Source organism: Thermobia domestica, chromosome 2, assembly GCF_964235325.1.
Source record: "Thermobia domestica chromosome 2, izTheDome1.hap1.1, whole genome shotgun sequence".
Classification (NCBI taxonomy): domain Eukaryota; kingdom Metazoa; phylum Arthropoda; class Insecta; order Zygentoma; family Lepismatidae; genus Thermobia; species Thermobia domestica.
The window spans coordinates 266,607,116-266,626,174 of NC_137455.1; the positions used below are offsets into that span (position 1 = coordinate 266,607,116).

The 19,059-nt window shown below is 33.8% G+C and overlaps 1 protein-coding gene and 1 long non-coding RNA gene across 3 annotated transcripts in view; one reads left to right on the forward strand and one right to left on the reverse strand.

Annotated features, from left to right (window-relative positions):
- The window catches only part of LOC145679811 (uncharacterized), a 180,888-nt gene that overhangs the window by 90,619 nt on the left and 71,210 nt on the right, over positions 1 to 19,059 (reverse strand). The gene's annotated exons all lie outside the window — the stretch shown is intronic.
- Positions 1 to 19,059, forward strand: part of Mat1 (CDK-activating kinase assembly factor) — a 59,574-nt gene that overhangs the window by 6,189 nt on the left and 34,326 nt on the right. For both annotated transcript variants that reach the window (XM_081748664.1, XM_081748663.1), the window contains exon 2: positions 17,386 to 17,504. The gene's annotated coding sequence lies outside the window, so the exon portion shown is untranslated. The remainder of the gene's footprint in view (positions 1 to 17,385; positions 17,505 to 19,059) is intronic.

Sequence of the window (19,059 nt, forward strand, 5' to 3'; positions counted from 1 at the left end):
TCGCCTTGGTGTTATGCAACAACCAAGTTATGCTGAAAGGGGTCACATAAACTTAAAACGGAAGCCAAACGGCTTTTCGGCTTACATCCGAGAGAATTTGTTCTCCATTTGAACTCGAAACCGGGACTAATTGGGCATAAATGCGATACGTCTGCCGACTCACTCACGAAGGAATCCTGATGAAAATACGGTGTACTGGTCTTTATATACTTGTTAATATAATTATTAAGTTATTTCAGACGGACAAAAAAAAAAAAAAAAAGTTGCAGAAGTGAAACCATTATACAAAATTACATATGGACAATTTCAAAATACTGCAGAGTACAGAAAAACTAATTTGGTCCAAGTAATTTCACTACGACTTTTATTAGTCGAAGTTAAAGAAATACTACGACTTAATTTTCAAATCAGTAAGAAAAGTGAATAAAGATACGAATTATTTGAGTCCACTTTGGCTCTCACCAATTTATGTATAAATAGATACCAAAGATACTTCTGATTTCAATAAATGCCTCTCGTGAGGTTTGTATGACCCCCTTCCCAGAAAAATACGGCATTTCAATGTATTTTATCAATAGTAAACATTACTAAAACGAAACAATATTTAGAATTTTCTTCGAATGCAATTGCATAACAATAATAACTATAAAAAAAAATCACAAAAGGAACATTTATAAACTTGTATATATATATAAACTTGCTTTTGTAGTTTAATCTTTTTGAGTAATGAATGGGGTGTTTAAGTCTGAATATAATACTATAATATACGGGAGTGAAATGTGATAACCCACAAATGTGTGTTCTTCAAGATTTTACGAACACTTACCCTTTTACGAACATTTTCGTTTTTTGGTTTAAACCAGTTGGTTTTTTTGAAAAAAAAAAAAAAAACAGCTGTTTAAACCACTTTGGTTTAAATCAACCAACCTTGATTTGAGGTTTAGTATTCGCTTTTCAGCACCGAGGCTATAATGAGATATGGATCTTACGGTTTTAGGTAGAATTCGATTCATAATGCGTTCAATTTTCAAGGCCTTCCTACGGAAATCAAACCTCGAACTCGGTGCACCAAAGGCGCGCGCGTTAGAAACTAGACCAGCGGGAAAGGCTTCTAGTAAATTGTAAGTATAGGTTGATTTCTTGGGTATCGGTTATCGTCTTTCTTTAAAGGTAGAATTTATTTAAGGTAGAATTTCTGTGTTCCTACCAATTTGTTCTCGGTCTGCGTCATTTGTTGTACCAGACAAAAGTTAAGAAAGTGATTATAATATTGTTTGAGAATGTGGACAGAGTATGGTAATGTAGGGAACAGTAAACAAAGTGAAGAGTCACTTAGTGTGTATGATTAGCATACGCGGGAGACCTGTGTTCAGTTCCCAGCGGGAGCTCATGTAGGTCGGATCCCACGTTAAGATGTAGGTCCACATTTTAAATAGTCTTTGAGCTTAATAGAAAACTAAATCTAATTGAATCAATAAACAATGTGAAGTTACGGTAAATAACTCAACTTGTACCTAAGTTATTAAATCATAACTATAAAACACCATTCGTTTGGTCCGTGTACACGTGTAGTTTTCGTATTTATTTCGTATATTACTACGTTAGTATTTCCCTAGTTCGAATTCCATGTAGCAAAACACACAGACTCAGAACACTGTCTGGTATAGACTTTAGGGTTTCTTTCAAATGCAGAATTTCCTTTTATTTCATGCTAAAATCTTTCTTAGCATCTTATTTTCTATTTCACTCTTTAATTTGATCCACGTAAGACTTGTTTGAATTTTGTGTGTGTGTGAATTTGCCTTCTAACCATCTTATTATTAATCCCTATCACAAATATGATCACTTAGGGCTGATTCAAAGTATGTTCGAAAAGCACAATGTGAGGCTTTCCATTTATGCCATAACATAATATGCTGAAGATTCTGATTAATTTTGATACAACAGGTAAAAACGTATCTTTTGTTATTTCATTACACTTAGTTGCTCAATGAGTGTGAAGTACATCTTTAATCTTCTGCAAATTTTATCTATTGGTTTATTATTTTAATACAGATACCATCTGGTACATTTTGTTAAGATTAACTGACATTCACCTAGTGTGACCTAGGAAACTTAAAACGATTCTTATATTTGTAATATAATTTCGGTAACCAGTCCTGTTGCCTTTGACGGCTAGATACTAATGAAGAGGTTCGGCTTCGCAAATATTTTTGCATTTTATTCGCCTTAGTCCTTTTTCCACACAAAACACTAAAATTAGCACTTAGTTATTAAGATTTTAGTAATCACCACACATACTAACTCACGACTGGGAGTACCAATGTAGACACAATCTACAATGCATTCTTAAACATGTGTTTTATACTAAATGTTATAACCATATCAACTTATACAAATCTGATTTTTTTTTCCATACCTGTATAATTTGAAGTCACAAAGGATTCGTTTTTAAATAAAGGTGTTCATAATTAAATCCCAGTTGTTGTCAATGTTTCCTTCATCCAAATTTAACGTTGAGTATTTTGTTCTACTACGTACTCATAATAAAGTTAGTGCACTTGTTTCCCTGTTAAGGCATCTTAAGGAAAGGAAAGAACCCACTTATATTTGTGGGTTCTTTCCTAGCAGTGTAAAGCAGTTGACGACATGGTAAAGCTGACAGATAGCAACGAAACCATAAGGGAAACTTGTTTCTTCCCAGTGGTACAGAACATTCTCTGTTAACTGCAGCTGATAACTTGTACAATATTTGTTCCGTTGTTGACCCTCTGGCTATCTTCATATGCTATAGGCTTCCACAGCATATGATATGACCTCTTCAAATTTTTCTATACTGTATCCAGTATCATCTTGTCAAAAGAGGAGGTAATGCGACTTTTGATGGACTCGTGTTTTGCAATTTCGAGTTTCCCTATGGTGAGAAATCTAACAATGTTTCTTTGAGGTCGAGAAGAATTAAGTCAGTTCTATTAGCAAAATAGTACAGTCTTTAACAATACACTTTGACAATACGAAAAATGTATTTCTATATAGGATTGTTGATTAGCAGTTTTTGCCTCGTATCGACATTGTAATTTTAAATTTGATGAGGTTGTAGGATACTTGCTTATTGACAGAAATTGACACTTGTTGATGATTATAATAATAATAATAAGTATTTCGACATACTACTTCAGCAGTTTCTCCTGCCATCAGCAGCAGATCGGTGCTCTTTACTGGAAAATAATTTAACATCTCAAATTGCCATCTTGCACTATTTGTGTACACAGTGTTGAAGATTCCAGTCATAGATATTTAGGATTCTTGTCTTTGAAAAACTCTTGAAATTCAAATTCTGTTTCCTGTAATGCTTAAAAATCAGATCTACTATTCTGTAAGATTAAAGAGATGGAAAGAACTCCGAAATTTTTTATACACTTGTTGCCTAAAATTTCACTTCATAACTGGGGATGCTGTGACTCAGTGGTGGAGCGTTCACCTCTGGTGCATGGGGTCCTTGGTTCTATCCCAGCTCGCACCAAATGAGCTTTGTGGTAGCCCATGGTAGAAATAAGACAAGGTAAGTCCATCACCGAACGCGCTTACGTCCTACTCGCGCAATGACGTCACCTTCGACACACGCTCGGGAAAGGAGTCGCTCTGTCGTCTGCTTGCTCCCGTATATTCTCTTTGGAATCTCAATGTGAAATTACTGTTTTCTCCTAACTTCAAGATATCTACTTGCTATTTCAGATTTAGATGCCTATTATATTACTGGAATTTTATTCTGGCATGGGAATTTTTTTTTTTTTTTTTTTTGTTTTTTAAATGCACATAAAAAGAAAAGTAGGGTAAATCAAGTATTTCAATATACTCTTATTACATCAAAAACAATCAAGCTTTCATCTATATATATACGGTATAGACAAGTTTCCCCACAACCTTAGAAGTATTGCCCGTCGTGTTTTATTATTATTATTATTATTATTAAATGGTGTCCCCAGTAGGCCTAATCCACTTGCATTTACCAGTTTTTTTTTTTTTTTTTTTTTTTTTTTACTGAACTCAATTCTTTCACTTCACCACTTTCTTCATTTTCTTTAAAATATTCTTTTACGGGAAGAGTTTTTCAGTTGATTGTTTAGTTCATTTATTCTTATACTTGTTCTAAGTGGATAAAATATGTTAAAACTTTCGATTCACACTTATTAACAAATTAATTTTTCATTATACTTGTTAATTTTCTAATGATGCTCTATTTCTTTCCAGATAAATTCTCGTTCTTTTTTGTGATATGCAAGAAAATATTTGTTAGCTACTTTGATTGTATCCAGACGTTTCCTTTGATAGAAATGTCAGTCCTCTTTTTGAGATTGATTTTGTCCAGTTGTATTGCAGCAGATTCTTCCACAGGGAACTGTGAATATTTGATTTTAAATTTGAAACCTACCCGCCCAGCTATAAATTCAAGACCATGGTCATGTTTATTTAATGAACATATTTGATCTTCATTTTTATTTATATTTTCTGGTAAAATATACATCAACAGATGCACTGTTGTACATAATTGATCATACAGTACGGAATTTTTCAAGTATATATCTTCAATTAATGTAGATCTTACTGTTTCCTGCTGCGCAGAAGATTCTTCGATAGCTTTAACATTTTTACCGTGAGTAATAAAGCAGCAGAATGCTTACTCATTATATATCCTCTTAGTCTGTACTTAAATCCTAGAGAATCTGGATGGTCGTTGCTTGAACCCATGCCTCTGATTTAAAAAAAAAAAAAAAAAAAAAAAAAAAAAAAAAAAAAAAAAAAAAAACGTTAATTTAAACATAAATTTTCATTCCAAAATACTCTCTTATAAACCACTGCTGAACATTAGAAAATAAGTGCATATAGATTAAAGTTACGTGATTAACTTGGAGCTTCAAAAACAAACACCAAGAAACCGGCATGTAAAATCTAGCTCATGCAGATTTTTTATTGAATAACTGCCTTCGGTTAGCCGGGGACTTCGCCCTCAGACCCCTACATTTGCTTTTCCCACGACCTCTCACTTCTCATATCCCTAAGAACTCTAATCTTAAGGGATTTTGAGATATATTACCTTATTATAACAATTGAAGCGCTTAGGATGAAAGTATTATGTTATATTTTTCGAAACGTTAAATTTTGGCAGTTCATGCACGTGGAAAGTCATGTTACATAACAGATCATTTAGTGAGTCCTCGTCCCAGTGAAGAGTTTTGAAAACGATGAGGGATGTATGTTAACGGATATAGTGTACATTTTCCCAAAATGTACAATTTGTTACAAACCATCTTTATCCTCTAACCGTTTCAATTGCAACTCGCAACTATTTTCTTCCCGTCTTTTTTCCTTTTAACGGTAATATCAAAATCGCTAAAATACATTAGTTAAGATGTTTATACTCTTAAGGGATTACGGGAAATGGTCATTTTATCTTACCAATTACAACCCCAACCCCTTTTTCTATTTCTAAAGAAACATTAAAAAACGCAGAAACATGTCTTTAATTGTTTCAAATTTAATTATTTTAAATTAAAAACCTAAACACCAATTTTCATGCCAATAACTTTAAGGGATTTCATGATATGGCTGTCCAATTATAACCGCCCTGGTTTCTTTCCTTCTAGAGCAAATATCAAAAACGCTTACATACATATCTAATAATTTTTAATGACATGTCCAAATAGCGAATTTCATGTGTTTAAGCTTAAGAGATTCCGAGATATGGACATCTTATTATATTAATTGTAATTCCCACCTCTTTCTCATTCCCACTTCTTTTCCTTCTCGTCTAGGCAAAATATCACAAAACGCTTAAAAAAAAAAAAAAAAAAAAAAGTGTGTATAATTGTTTTAAATGAGAAGTTCAAATACCAAACTTCATGTCTTTAACATTGAAAGATTCCAAGGTATAGAGATTTTAAGATAATAATTTCCACTCATCTTTCTCTCTTTCCCCTTTGGATTTTAAAAAAAAATCTATGCCCTGTTAGGCGTTGATCAATCAGTCAGTCAGGACTTGTTCTTTTATATAGAGAGATACATAATAAGCAAATTAATGCCAAAAGCAGTATTTAAAGTGGTAGTAGCAAAGAACATATATGTTGTGTTACTGTATACAGTATATTCATTCATTTGGTAAAATTCTAACAATTGCTTAAATCCTCCTGCTTTGTAAATGACAGCCATACACAGCGCATGAGGGTATTTTTTAAAGCTTTTAGTCAATGTAACAAATACAGATGAGTTGTACAGTACAAAATACAATATTTATATTAATACATAGAAAATGTCATACACAACAGCGTATAACAAGTTAACCAAATGTTAAAATCAAAGAAAACGTAGAAAATCTTCAATAGAAATGTAGCTAGCAACCTGTCAACTGAGAGGGCGCGACAATAGTATCATCTTGTTCGGAGGGTCAGTGATTTGGTGTCGAAGGTGACGTCACGCGAACGGGCAGGCTGCGCGTGGGTTTACCTTATCTTATTTCTACCATGGTGGTAGCCAAACACCTTGTGCGTGGGTTTTTTTCGGGGTTGTCCCGTTCCCTTCCACTTCCTTCATTCCATCGTTTCATTCATTCTCATCATCACCATCTCCTTTAGCCTGGTCGGCATAAGCGTGGGACGTAAAACTTAAAAGTTTTTCGCTTCATAACAGAATTTTTAATAAAGACTGAAGATGACCTTGATTATTGATAAGCTATTAAGTGATTGATAATATATTGTAAACTGTAGATATTTACAATATGTAAACTATATACACTGAAAATCCGTTTTAACAGCAAATTTAATTGCTGTTATTTATAAAAATTAGTCTTCCTCAACACTATTAGTCTTTCTGCACACAATTACTGCAAGATGACATTTTAAGATATTTAATAATGTTCTATTAAAGAACGTCGATCCGCTGACAATGCAGGTGAAACTGCTGAAACTGTTCGAAAAAAAAAACAACAGGACTCGGTAAGTTCAATTTCTTCTTCTTCTTCTTCTTCTTCTTCTTCTTATTATTATTATTATTATTATTATTATTATTATTATTATTATTATTATTATTATTATTATTATTATTATTATTATTACAGGGATGCAAACTGTCAGTAAAGTCAGTATTTTTGACGAAGTCAGTATTTTTTAAATAAGTCAGTATTTTATTTTCTCTGGAAGGTTAAACAAAAATTTTCAAATTTTACAAGCAATTTAAATGTTTTGTGTATGTCCCCAATGATAAATGAAGCATAGTTTGGGACCTTAATAGTTCATGGAGGTGCTGCAGTTTGGCAATTTTTAAAAGATGTTAAATTATACTGTGTTCTAATTGAATTTTTTTCCATGTGCTGCAGTTTAGTAAATTGTGTTATTTTATTTTATTTTTTCAAGTGTTGCAGTTTAGTTAGTTTTAGGAGCTGTTATGTTATTGTTTGAATTGAAGTTGTTCTTTTTCTTTGTCCACACCATGCATCATATGCTTAGGTCCATAACAAACACACTTATGAACCGAATTTGCAAAACGTCAGCACAGTTTTCTGTGGAAACATTCAGTGATGAGAAAAATTTACTTGTGGAGAAGGTAGAAAAGAAGAGTTGAGTCAAGCAAGAAAACACATGTTGCTAGTTGTAAGCATATTTTCAACAAATCATCTGTGGTTTCTAAGCCTCTATTAAAACATTTGGATAGCCGGATTAGTTTAATCATACATTTAATCTTTAAATATGAGATACGTCTATAGATACCAAAGTGTACTTTCTACTTTATGGTTATAATGCGATATATGCTTGCTTATCGTTATACATTTATAGGCACATATTTAATCATTTTCCAACAATAATTATCATTTGTAATATGAACAAAAACACCAGTGGTGCAAAAAGTGCAGCCAAGTTCGTCAGCCTCAAAAAGTGTTGAGATGAGGATGGATGAGCCAAGTTCCTTGGCCACTGCATCTGAAAGGGACACTGGAACTTGGCGCGAGGTGTCAAGGAAAATGATGTTAAGGAACCTTAGGGATACTGGTGGTGGGCGTGGTGGGTTTGGGACCACCATCAACCTTAGGAATATCAACTTTGCTAATGAGGTAAGGCACATATACAGAATAATGCAGTAAGATTGGTGGTTCGAAACCCAGACAAGGAAAATTTATATTCCTCCACGAAGTGTCAAAGTAAATGATGTTAACGAGCCTTAGGGGTGGTGTTTGTGATCGTGGTGGATTTGGGGGTCACCACTAGCCTTAGGACTGAAATGTCTCGGCCGTGAAACTAGGTACAGACATCTTAATGTATTCGAATATGTTAGACACCTCGCGCCAAGTTCCATTGTCCCTTTCAGATGCAGTGGCCAAGGAACTTGGCTCATCCATCCTCATCTCAACACTTTTTGAGGCTGACGAACTTGGCTGCACTTTTTGCACCACTGGTGTTTTTGTTCATATTTCACTTCTTTTTGTAGTTCACCATGTCAATATCGTATATTGGAATTCTCAATTGTGGTATATTGCTGGATTTAAATTTAAAATTGTACATTTTTAAAGGAGTCATAATGTGTCACATACAACATTAGTTCCCAAGGGCTCTCCTACCGGGAATCGAACCCAAGATCTGTATAAGAAAGGTGCACATGCTAGGCACTAGAACAGCGGGGGGAGGGGGATTTATTCTATTAAATATCTGTCAGAGCGTTATGTCCAAACGAGATTCCAATTCATTTACCCGAACTACAAAATCACGATCGCTAACATCTCATTTTTCATTACCTAAATACGAAGAGTATCAACAGGGCCCAAAACCCTTGATGCTGAATCCTCGCTGCTACATCACTAGACATAGCTGTTGTTTCAATATACCTAGTTGTTCTCTACCTTTTCACATTGCGAAATTACGGAGTTCATTACATGACGCGCATGTTGCGCAGTTTCATACTGCCTCGGGTTTTCCTTCCAATGATATACACCTTTCAAATAACTTGTAAACTTAATAATATTTGCCACCAACATATCCTAACTGTATATAAAGCTACATGAACTGGCATAAATTAAAGGGGTGCTTCCGGTTGACGTGGAAAGTTGAAATGATGAAGGGGGATGAAGAATTTTCCCACGTTATTTAAATGGGTCTTTTTTTAAAATATAATCTCATGTTTTAGAAACTTGGAATTGGAATAAAAAATTGAAATTCGGTATGCTTGTACGTTTTCATTAGTATTATCTAAGTAAATCAGTAAAAATAGACAATTCCAACTTTAGAGTGGTTTTCTGGAGAACTGAAAAATCTTTCCCATGGTACGTATTTATATGGGACACCTTTTACACCCCAAAATTATACGGCACTTCCTGTAGGGCTACAATGATTAAATTTGACGTGATTGTAGTTTTTCGGAACTAACCGACAGAAAAATTGCCAATAGTGAATATTTTTAATTTTTAGGGAGTCTAAAGGGGAGATGAAGAAATTCCCCATGCTATTTAAATAGGCCTTTTTTTTTGGACAAATAATCTCATATTTTAGGTACTTGGAATTGGAATACAAACGTGAAATTCGGTATGCTTCAATGTTTTCGTTAGTATTACCTAAGTAAGTCAGTAAAAATGAAAATATCCAAATTTAGAGTGGTTTTATGGGGAACAGAAAAACCTTTTCCATGTTATTTATATTGGACATCTTCTACACCCCAAAATGTTTAGGCACTTCCGGCAGGGTTAGAATGGTGAAATTTGGCACGATTGTAGCCTCCCGGGACTAACCAACAGGAAAATTGGTAAAATTGAATATTTTTAATTTTTAAGGAGTCTAAAGGGAGATGAAGAAATCACCATGTTATTTAAATAGGCGTTTTCCTGAAATACAAAATCTTATCTTTTAGATAGTTGAAATAGGAAAAGAAACTTGAAATTCGGGAATTGTAAGCTTAAGAGGTGTGAGGAAGTAGGACGAGCAAAGGCGAGGGTCTGGGGGCGAACCCTCGAAGGGCAAATTCAGGAAATATGAAGAGCAAATGCACGAAACTCACTGTTGATGAAAAGGCTGATACGTAAGAGATTCTTACACTGTTCACAGATAGAGACACGAAGTATCAAGCACATTTTTACATAACGTCTGTGGTAACTATAATATAACTCTGGTACCAATATATTTACGAAATCGGTTACATTTTGTTGCTAGTCTCACATAAATTCGAACAATTGAATTTCTCATTTCTTCGAAAACTTCATTAATTTTAAACATTCTCACCTCTACATTATCTTACTTATCAAATTAATTTCAATATCTATTTAATACAAATGACTGCAATAAAGGAAAAATATTTACCGAAAAAAGAAAAAAATATTGGCTTTCCTTGTCTGGGTCAGTGTTGCCAACCGTAGCGACTTTTCGTTGCCCTGGCGACAAAGCGGCGACTGACGAAAAATACGGAAAATGTAGCGACTTTTGAAAACTATCTTAAAACCTCCAATTTTCCCCCATAGCTTGAAAGAAATGAACAAATTAGATTACAAAATAGGCCTATTTATGTTAGGTTAGAAAATATGTGACAAAATTTAATCAATTCGGGACTTAGTTGTTCTGACACGTGACATACTAAACAGTTCAAGCAAAATGTTTCCTGCAGTAGTCAGGTCTTTAGTATAACGTAAATTATATGTGAAAACGATTCTGCATAAGATGAAATCTATCTTGTGCATTTAATGTTTGTCCAGGCTAAATCAGAGTATGGTTTTGGGGAGAGAGGGTACACTTGGTGTAAGGTAGAAGTACTGTTGAGACAAAAGTATAGAATTTTTTATGCAGTTAAATAGTATTTTATAGTAGTTTCATAGGGAGAGAAATTTAAAAAAATTAGCGTTAAACGAAAAAAATATTTTTTCTTGAAGGTAATTGCAATGAAACGTTTATTAATTTTATGTTTGATATATGTATTAACATTATTTGCACGCTAATCTTTGTTAAATTTGTTGTCAAGTGACATTATTGTAATTATTCTTACATAATTATTTAGAAGTTATTGTATGCAGTAACGAATGAAACATGTGTATCCCTTTTCTTTCATTTCTTCTATTTTTAAAAGAAAAAATGATTACAACTGATGTTACACCAGACCCGTAATCAGGGGACCGGTCCCACTAAATTTTTGCTGCCCTCTAAAATTTCCACGCTAGGCTTGCAGATAGACTATAATATAATGATAAAGTATAATATGGTTGGATCGTGTCCCCTCTAACTTCTACCGCCCCCCTACAGTTTTGGGCTAACTACCGGCCTGTGTTACACAATGTTAATATGTTAATAAAGAACATGATAATAAAAAAAGTGATAAGTATTGACCGTGAGTGATTTATTCAAATAAGACTGAAATTCTTTTTTTTTTTTAATTCATAAAATTTAGTGAAGCACTAAATCAGGGCTTTCCATTTAGAAGTTAGGCCTATTATTAATGTGTGATTTTTTTTCAGTTTTGTTAACAGAGTTTTTTTTATATCATTTAAGTTTAATTTTATAATGTAGCGGAAAATAGCGGAATTTCAGTAAGGGTAGCGGAACTTGGTGGAATTTTGACGGTACAGTAGCGGCTTTTCTAGCTGGGGACCTGGCAACACTGGTCTGGGTTTCCAACCACGAAATTTACGGCAGTATGTACGTGTCTTAGCCCACGGTTTCAAAAGTTAACTGATTCACAGAACGTTCCTCATTAACTTGCTTAACTACTTATTACTAGCTTTCACTTATTTTACTCGCACACTGAGAAAAACTGTATGTGGCGTACGTAAAAACGTTTGTTACATGTGTAAATCCTGTAGTTGTTGGACTTAACGTACACTAAACGTATAACTGAAAAGTATATTTGAACGTACTTTCGGTATAAGTGTTCCGAATAAACGTACTTTCCACACGAACGAAAAGACTGTATGTAGGCGATCAGGATCTCACATACAGATGACCGTATGTAACTTATAGCTGATGTACGTAATGTACGGAAGACTGTTAGATGTCAGACATCCTGCAACGACATTGTGTAACATCTAAGCGGGAAAGAGGGCAGTAGCATATGGATAACGTATGTTAAGTATTGATTTCTGTAGTAAACATAAGGATCCCGTATATTTGTACACTATACCGCTATCCGGATAACGGATTTTTCTCAGTGACCTTAGCTCATTTTTCTATTAACTTAAAACGACAGGGACACGAACACAGAAACATCGAGGAGAGTTAAGATTCCAAAGGCTCTTCCACCGGAAATCCAACCCAGGACCCCATACACCAAAGGCGCACGTGGTAGCCAATAGACCTGCGAGGAGGGCACCAACTCGACCACTCAGACGATTGACAACATTATCACTACGCACATGATGTGTTCAATAACGGAATCGTTCCCGATTTCTGATTGTAAGGACAGTTTATTTTGCTAATGAAAAAATTTCCGTAGCAAATTCCTCAAATTTCATTTTCAAGCCGTTATAGTGTACCTTTATGCAGATTTTCGCATCTTTATCTTATTAAGAAGTACCTAATGGCTATAAACAGTTTTTCGCCCATACAAATTTCCGTAGTACATTCCTTAAATTTGGAATCTTTACTTACACAGGTCATTACTTAAGGTAGGTACCATTATGCAGAGTTTCAATTCTCTATCTCATTTGAAAGCACCGAATCAATGATGAGTGAGTAAATGAACCGATCTCTGAGTAAGGACAACTTTTCGCCCATAGAAAATTCCATAGCACATTCTTTAAATTTCGGATATTTTTCATATTCAAGCCATTATAAGCTACCTTCGTATAGACATTCACATAATCATCTCATTGGGAAGTACCTAATGGTTACGGACAATTTTTCGTCTATAAAAAAATTCCCATAGCACATTCGTCACATTTCGGACTATTTCCATACTCAGGTCACTATAAGATACCTTTATGCAGAGTTTCACGACTTATCTCATTGAAAATACAAAATCAATGTGATGAGCGAGTGAGTGAACCATTTTTTGCTTGACTAAGGACAGTTTTCACCCATAATTTTTTTCCATAGCACTTCCTTAAATTTCGGACATTTTCCATACTCAAATCATTATAAGATACCTTTATGCAGAGATTCATCCTTCTATCTCATTGGGAAGTACCTAATTAATGCTATGAATTAGTCAATCAGTGAGTGAACCGATTTCTGCTTGGCTACGGACAATTTTCACCCATAAAAAATTTCCTTTAGTACATTACTTAAATTTCAAACCTTTTCCATACTCAAGTCATTATAAGGTACCAATATACAGACTTTCACGTCAATATTTCATAAAGAAGTACTTAATCAATGTGACGAGTGAATGAATGAATCGATATCTGCTTGGCTAAAAATAGTTTTACACCCATAAAAAATTCCCGTTGCACATTCCTCACACTTAAGACTTTTTTCACACTCAAGTCATTATAAGGTACCTTTAAGCACACCTTCACGTCATTATCTCATTGGAAACTAACAAATCAATGTGATGAGTGACTGAATGAACCGTGCTTTTCTAAGGACAGTTTTTCGCCCATGAAAAATTTCCAATAGCACAAGAACATATTTATGTTTGGCTAAGGACATTTTCTCGCCCATAAAAATTCCCATAGCCCATTAATCACATTTCGGACTATTTCTGTACTCTAGTCATTATAGGGTGCTTCTATGCAAAGTTTCACGTCTATACCTTATTGGGAAGTACCTAATCAATTTGATGATTGAGAGAATGAAACTATTTCTACTTGGCTAAGAACAGTTTTTCGCCAATAAAAAAATTCTCATAACACATGCCACACATTTCGGAGTTTTTCTATGCTCAAGTCATTATAGGGTATACCTCTATGCAAAGTTTCACGTTTCTATCTCATTGGGAAGTATCTAATCAATTTGATGAGGGAGAGAATGAACCGATTGTGTTTGACTAAGGACAGTTTTTCGCAATAAATAACTCCCATAGCACATTCCTCACATTTCGGACTTTTTTCATATTCAAGTCATTATAATGTAACTTTATGCAGAGTTTCACGTCTCTATCCCATTGGGAAGTACCTATTTAACTTGATAAGTGAGTGAGTGAAACGATTTCTTGCTTGGCTAAGGACAGTTTTTTGGCTATAAAAACTTTCCCATTGTATATTCCTTAAATTTCGGACGCTTTCCATACTGAAGTCATTATAAGGTACCATTGTGCAGAGTATCACGTCTCTGTCTCATTAGGAAGTACCTAATCAATTTGATGAGTGAGTGAGTGAAACGATTTTTTCCTGGCTAAGGATATTTTTTTGCCCATAAAAAAATTCCCATAGTACATTCCTCAGATTTCGAACTTTTTCCACACTTAAGTCGTTATAGGGTTCCTTTATGCAAAGTTTCACGTCTCTATCCCATTGGGAAGTACCTAACCATTTTGATGAGTGAGTGAGTGAATCGATTTCTTGTTTGGCTAAGGACAGTTTTTTGCCTATAAAAACTTTCCCGTAGAACATTCCTCAAATTTCGGACTTTTTCCATACTCAAGTCATTATAATGTATCTTTGTGCAGAGTTTCACGTCTCTGTCTAATTAAAAAGTACCTAATCAATTTGATGAGTGAGTGAGTGAAACGATTTTTTTTCTGGCTAAGGACAGTTCTTTGCCCATAAAAGCTTTCCCATGGGACATTCTTCAAATTTCGGACTTTTTCCGTACTCAAGTCATTATAAGGTACCTTTGTGCAGACTTTCACGTTTCTATCTCATTGGGAAGTACCTAATCAATTTGATGAGTGAGTGAGTGAATCGATTTCTTGTTTGGCTAAGGACAGTTTTTTGCCTATAAAAACTTTCCCGTAGAACATTCCTCAAATTTCGGACTTTTCCATACTCAAGTCATTATAAGGTACCTTTGTGCAGAGTTTCATGTTTCTATCTCATTGGGAAGTACCTAATCAATTTGATGAGTGAGTAAGTGAAACGATTTTTTTCCTGGCTAAGGACAGTTTTTTGCCCATAAAAGATTTACTATAACACATTCCTCAGATTTCGGACTTTTTCCATACTCAGGTTGTTATATGGTACCTTTATGCAAAGTTTCATGTTTCTATCTCATTGGGAAGTACCTAATCAATTTGATGAGTGAGTGAGTGAAACGATTTTTTTCCTGGCTAAGAACAGTTTTTTGCCCATAAAAAAATCCTACAGCACATTCCTCAGATTTCGGACTTTTTCCATACTCAAGTTATTGTAGGGTACCTTTATGCAAAGTTTCACGTTTCTATCTCATTGGGAAGTACCTAATCAATTTGATGAGTGAGTGAGTGAAACGATTTTTTTTCTGGCTAAGGACAGTTTTTTGCCCATAAAAAATTTCCCATAGGACATTCCTCAGATTTTGGACTTTTTCCGTACTCAAATTGTTATAGGGTACCTTTATGCAAAGTTTCGCGTTTCTATCTAATTGGGAAGTACCTAATCAATTTGATGAGTGAGTCAGTGAGCCTGAAAACTGCATATTTTGGGGGTCCCGTACTCAAATATGGTTGAAGGTAGGAATGTGAGATTTGGCATATGTGTACATCTGTGTGATATCTCCTTACATTCTAAATTTCATGTTTCTACCCTTAATAGAATCGTTTTTATAAAGCCTCGAAATCGGCGATTTTACCCAAAACTCTTGTTCGTGTATAATATGCTTAAGGCAGTGCAGGCCAGTTTTCATTTTATTCGCGGAACTTGGTTGCCATGCACTGCCGTGCATGTTGATTATTTAAATATAATGATTCGTTTCATAAGTTTAAAAAATAGTGTTTGTTCTTATTTTAAAATTATTCTGGCATTAAAAATGATGCAACAATTTGCGAACAATATTTATGGTACGTGAGATCCAAAAAAGTTTCGCTCTCTCTCTCTCTCGCTTTTTCTTTGAGCTTAATTTTCGTATGCTTTTTCAATGCCAATATGAAATGTTCGACGTCTCACAAAACAAGATTTTTCAGACAAGTTTTGTAAAATATATTTTTTATTTGGAATGCAGCTTTTAAAGAGGGACACTAAAACTATTCTAGAGGTTGGAAGGTGTGCCTTCATGGGGACACCCCAAAAATACGTAACAAAGACTGAATTTCTTTATTTCGCAATTTGCAGTGAAATGAAGACAAGGAAAAGGGACGGTCAGAATTTGCGATTCAAATTATTGTTAGATAATAGTAATCTGATCCAGTTCACTGTGGAAGTAACGAAGATTCATGATATCCAGTTCTTGTATTAACGTTGACATCTCCATACTTTTACTGTAGAAAAAAAAAATCGTAAATGGGATCTCCATCATATTCCTATGTTGCTTTCTGTATTTTGTTTTTCGTTGAAATCCTTAAATTTTGGAACTAGAGAAGGAAATATGTTCCGTCTTACACATCACAAATTGTCTCGGTGTTGGAAAAGAACTCTAAACTTCAAGAAATAAACAAAATACAACTGGAGGAGCAAACAATAGGGAGGGAAAGAAATAGGGAAAAAGGAATGGAAAAATTAGAACAAAATATAAGTTTAGAATGTCCGTTGGACGTCATTTTGGAATGCAGGGTCGCTTTGTCACATGATAGTCTTTCCAAGCTGTATGTAGATGAAATTTAGTGGAGGAAAACAAAACTAACGTAACGGCTAGGGCGGTAGATATGCAGGGTAGCTAAAGAATTACAAATTAAAAGAGAAAATTGATAATATAGAGAAAAGGATTGAAAGATAAAAATTAGCAGAAGATAATAATTAATAATAAAAATAATAAATTAAATTATAAAAATACAATAATAAATAAAAATGGGAGTAATGCAGAATAAAAAGTGATGTAAATAATAATAGTAACAACATGTAAGGTAATAATAAAGAAGTCGACAAATATTTAAACAACTGAAGAAGAAAAAAATGGAACACAGAGCGAATGTAGTGAGGATAGTGTTAGCGAAGTAAGAGTAGGAAACGGTTCGTTGACAAGTCTCTTCCCTTTTCTTGCTGGGGTGGGGGGGGGGGGACGAAAGATTATGGAGGAAGGATTTTCAAGATACTTATGGGTTATGTGTCTTGTTATAGGTAGATGGGAATTTGACTGTTACGGGAGAGCAACCAATATTGCTTCAATTTATTTGTCAAACTCATGAGAAACTAAGATGTTGAATTCTGATCTCGTGCTATGATAGAATTGTCTTAATCTGAATTAATATTATTCTTTTAAAAATGCATATGGAATCCTGTTATGCATCCTTTCCAATGTTCACATTGTCGGCTTCAATTGCTCGCCAAAAATGTACATTTCAATACATTGTAACAGTTCGCATTGAAAATTTGTATCTTACAGTGTTTCCAATAAAATTATTGTCTCTTTTATGTTGTAGATTCCTTCTATACAAGGGCTGCACATTAGTTCAGCCTGTCTTGAACCACAGAAGAAAGCGAAGATTTCCTGAAGCTGCATCACATTTTGTTTCTAGACAGAGAAATAAATTTTTAAAAGGTAATAGTTGCAACTAGTTAGTGAGAATTCAGCAATACTGTAAACTTGATTAAGTGGTGAGTCAGTACTTTGCTTTATTAGTGTATCCGAAACAGGGTTGTGACAAAACCAAAAAACATGGTTTGTTTGTTTTAAACTTGTTTTTGTTTGTTTGCTTGTTTAAATCAGTTTATTTATTTATATTTTGTTTATATTAAAAATTATTTTGAAGTTGTATTTGTATTAAAATACTAAATAGAGTTCTTCCACATAAAGGAGTAGTAGCGTAGTAGTGTAGTAGTGTATATTGTAGTTGTATTTTTGTTCTCATTACTATTTTTAGTATAAACTTCTTGTATCGCAAATTGAAAAAGTAACGCGGATTTCCATTTTAAATTTCCTCTACGTAGATCGTAAAATTTTATATATAGATATATATAAGCAACGCGGATTTCCATTTTAAATTTCCTCTACGTAGATCGTAAAATTTTATATATATATATATATATATATTACCCTGAAACTTTTCGCAAATTGCGTTATGACACTCAGCATTAAGAACAAACGTGTAATTAACTTGTTATAGTAAAAATTAACATATTTCAAATGAAATTATGGCTAATAATGATCATTTGTATATATGTTGGGAGTAATATATGTAAGTAAGTTATTGTAATACATCAAAGATTACTGACATTTAGACACTGATTCTACTAGAAACTATAATTTATACTCTACTCTGCCCCTTTCCATTAACCACTTGCAAACCATTTGTAACTTTTATGTTAAACTTAGTATCTCATTTCAGTTAAACCAGTTAGTCATATATCCATGCATGAAACTAGCTATCAGCTTTGCTTTTTAAAAGTCTTTAAACAAAAAATCCAGCTTATTTGCCTTTTCGGTTCCCAAACTGTTTCTTAGTGATTGTGAACAAAATCAAATTAGGAAAAAAGTGTTTCAACGTCATCTATATACGCATGTGCAGTTCGATAACGGAAAATAAATCATTGCTATTTCTTTCCTCGAAATTTGTGGCTTTTCCACCATTGTACTGACACTTGTTTCGTTACTGTCGAATCAAAATATAGTTAAATGGCTTGCTTTTATGGTCACTTCAAAATCAAAGAAAGAAGCGATTAGAAATATGGTTTTTTTTTTTTTTTTTTTTTTTTTTTGCGTAACTAAAAATTTTCTTTTTCCATAGTTGTTAAATCATTTCCTGTGTTTTTCTTTTTTTATTTTAATCTAACAGGAATACCAAGAAATGAACTTCAGAAAGTACCATATCGTAGCGATTTCTGAGTTAAAATGTATATACTTCTGCAACTAAAGCTCAAAATTTGCCATATGCTTATTAAATCTTCTGTAATGCATTTATTCTTCTACACTTGGTCAAAGATATAAATAGGTTTAAGAAGACGTAACATATCTTCAGCTTTTCGTTTAATGCCAGTTTGGAGACTTCTCTGAATCAACTACTAATCTTTCTTTTAAGCATGGTTTCACAATTGTTAAACAACTGTTAACATACTGTTTCAGACAATCTACAAAACTATTTCCACTGTCCTCTGTT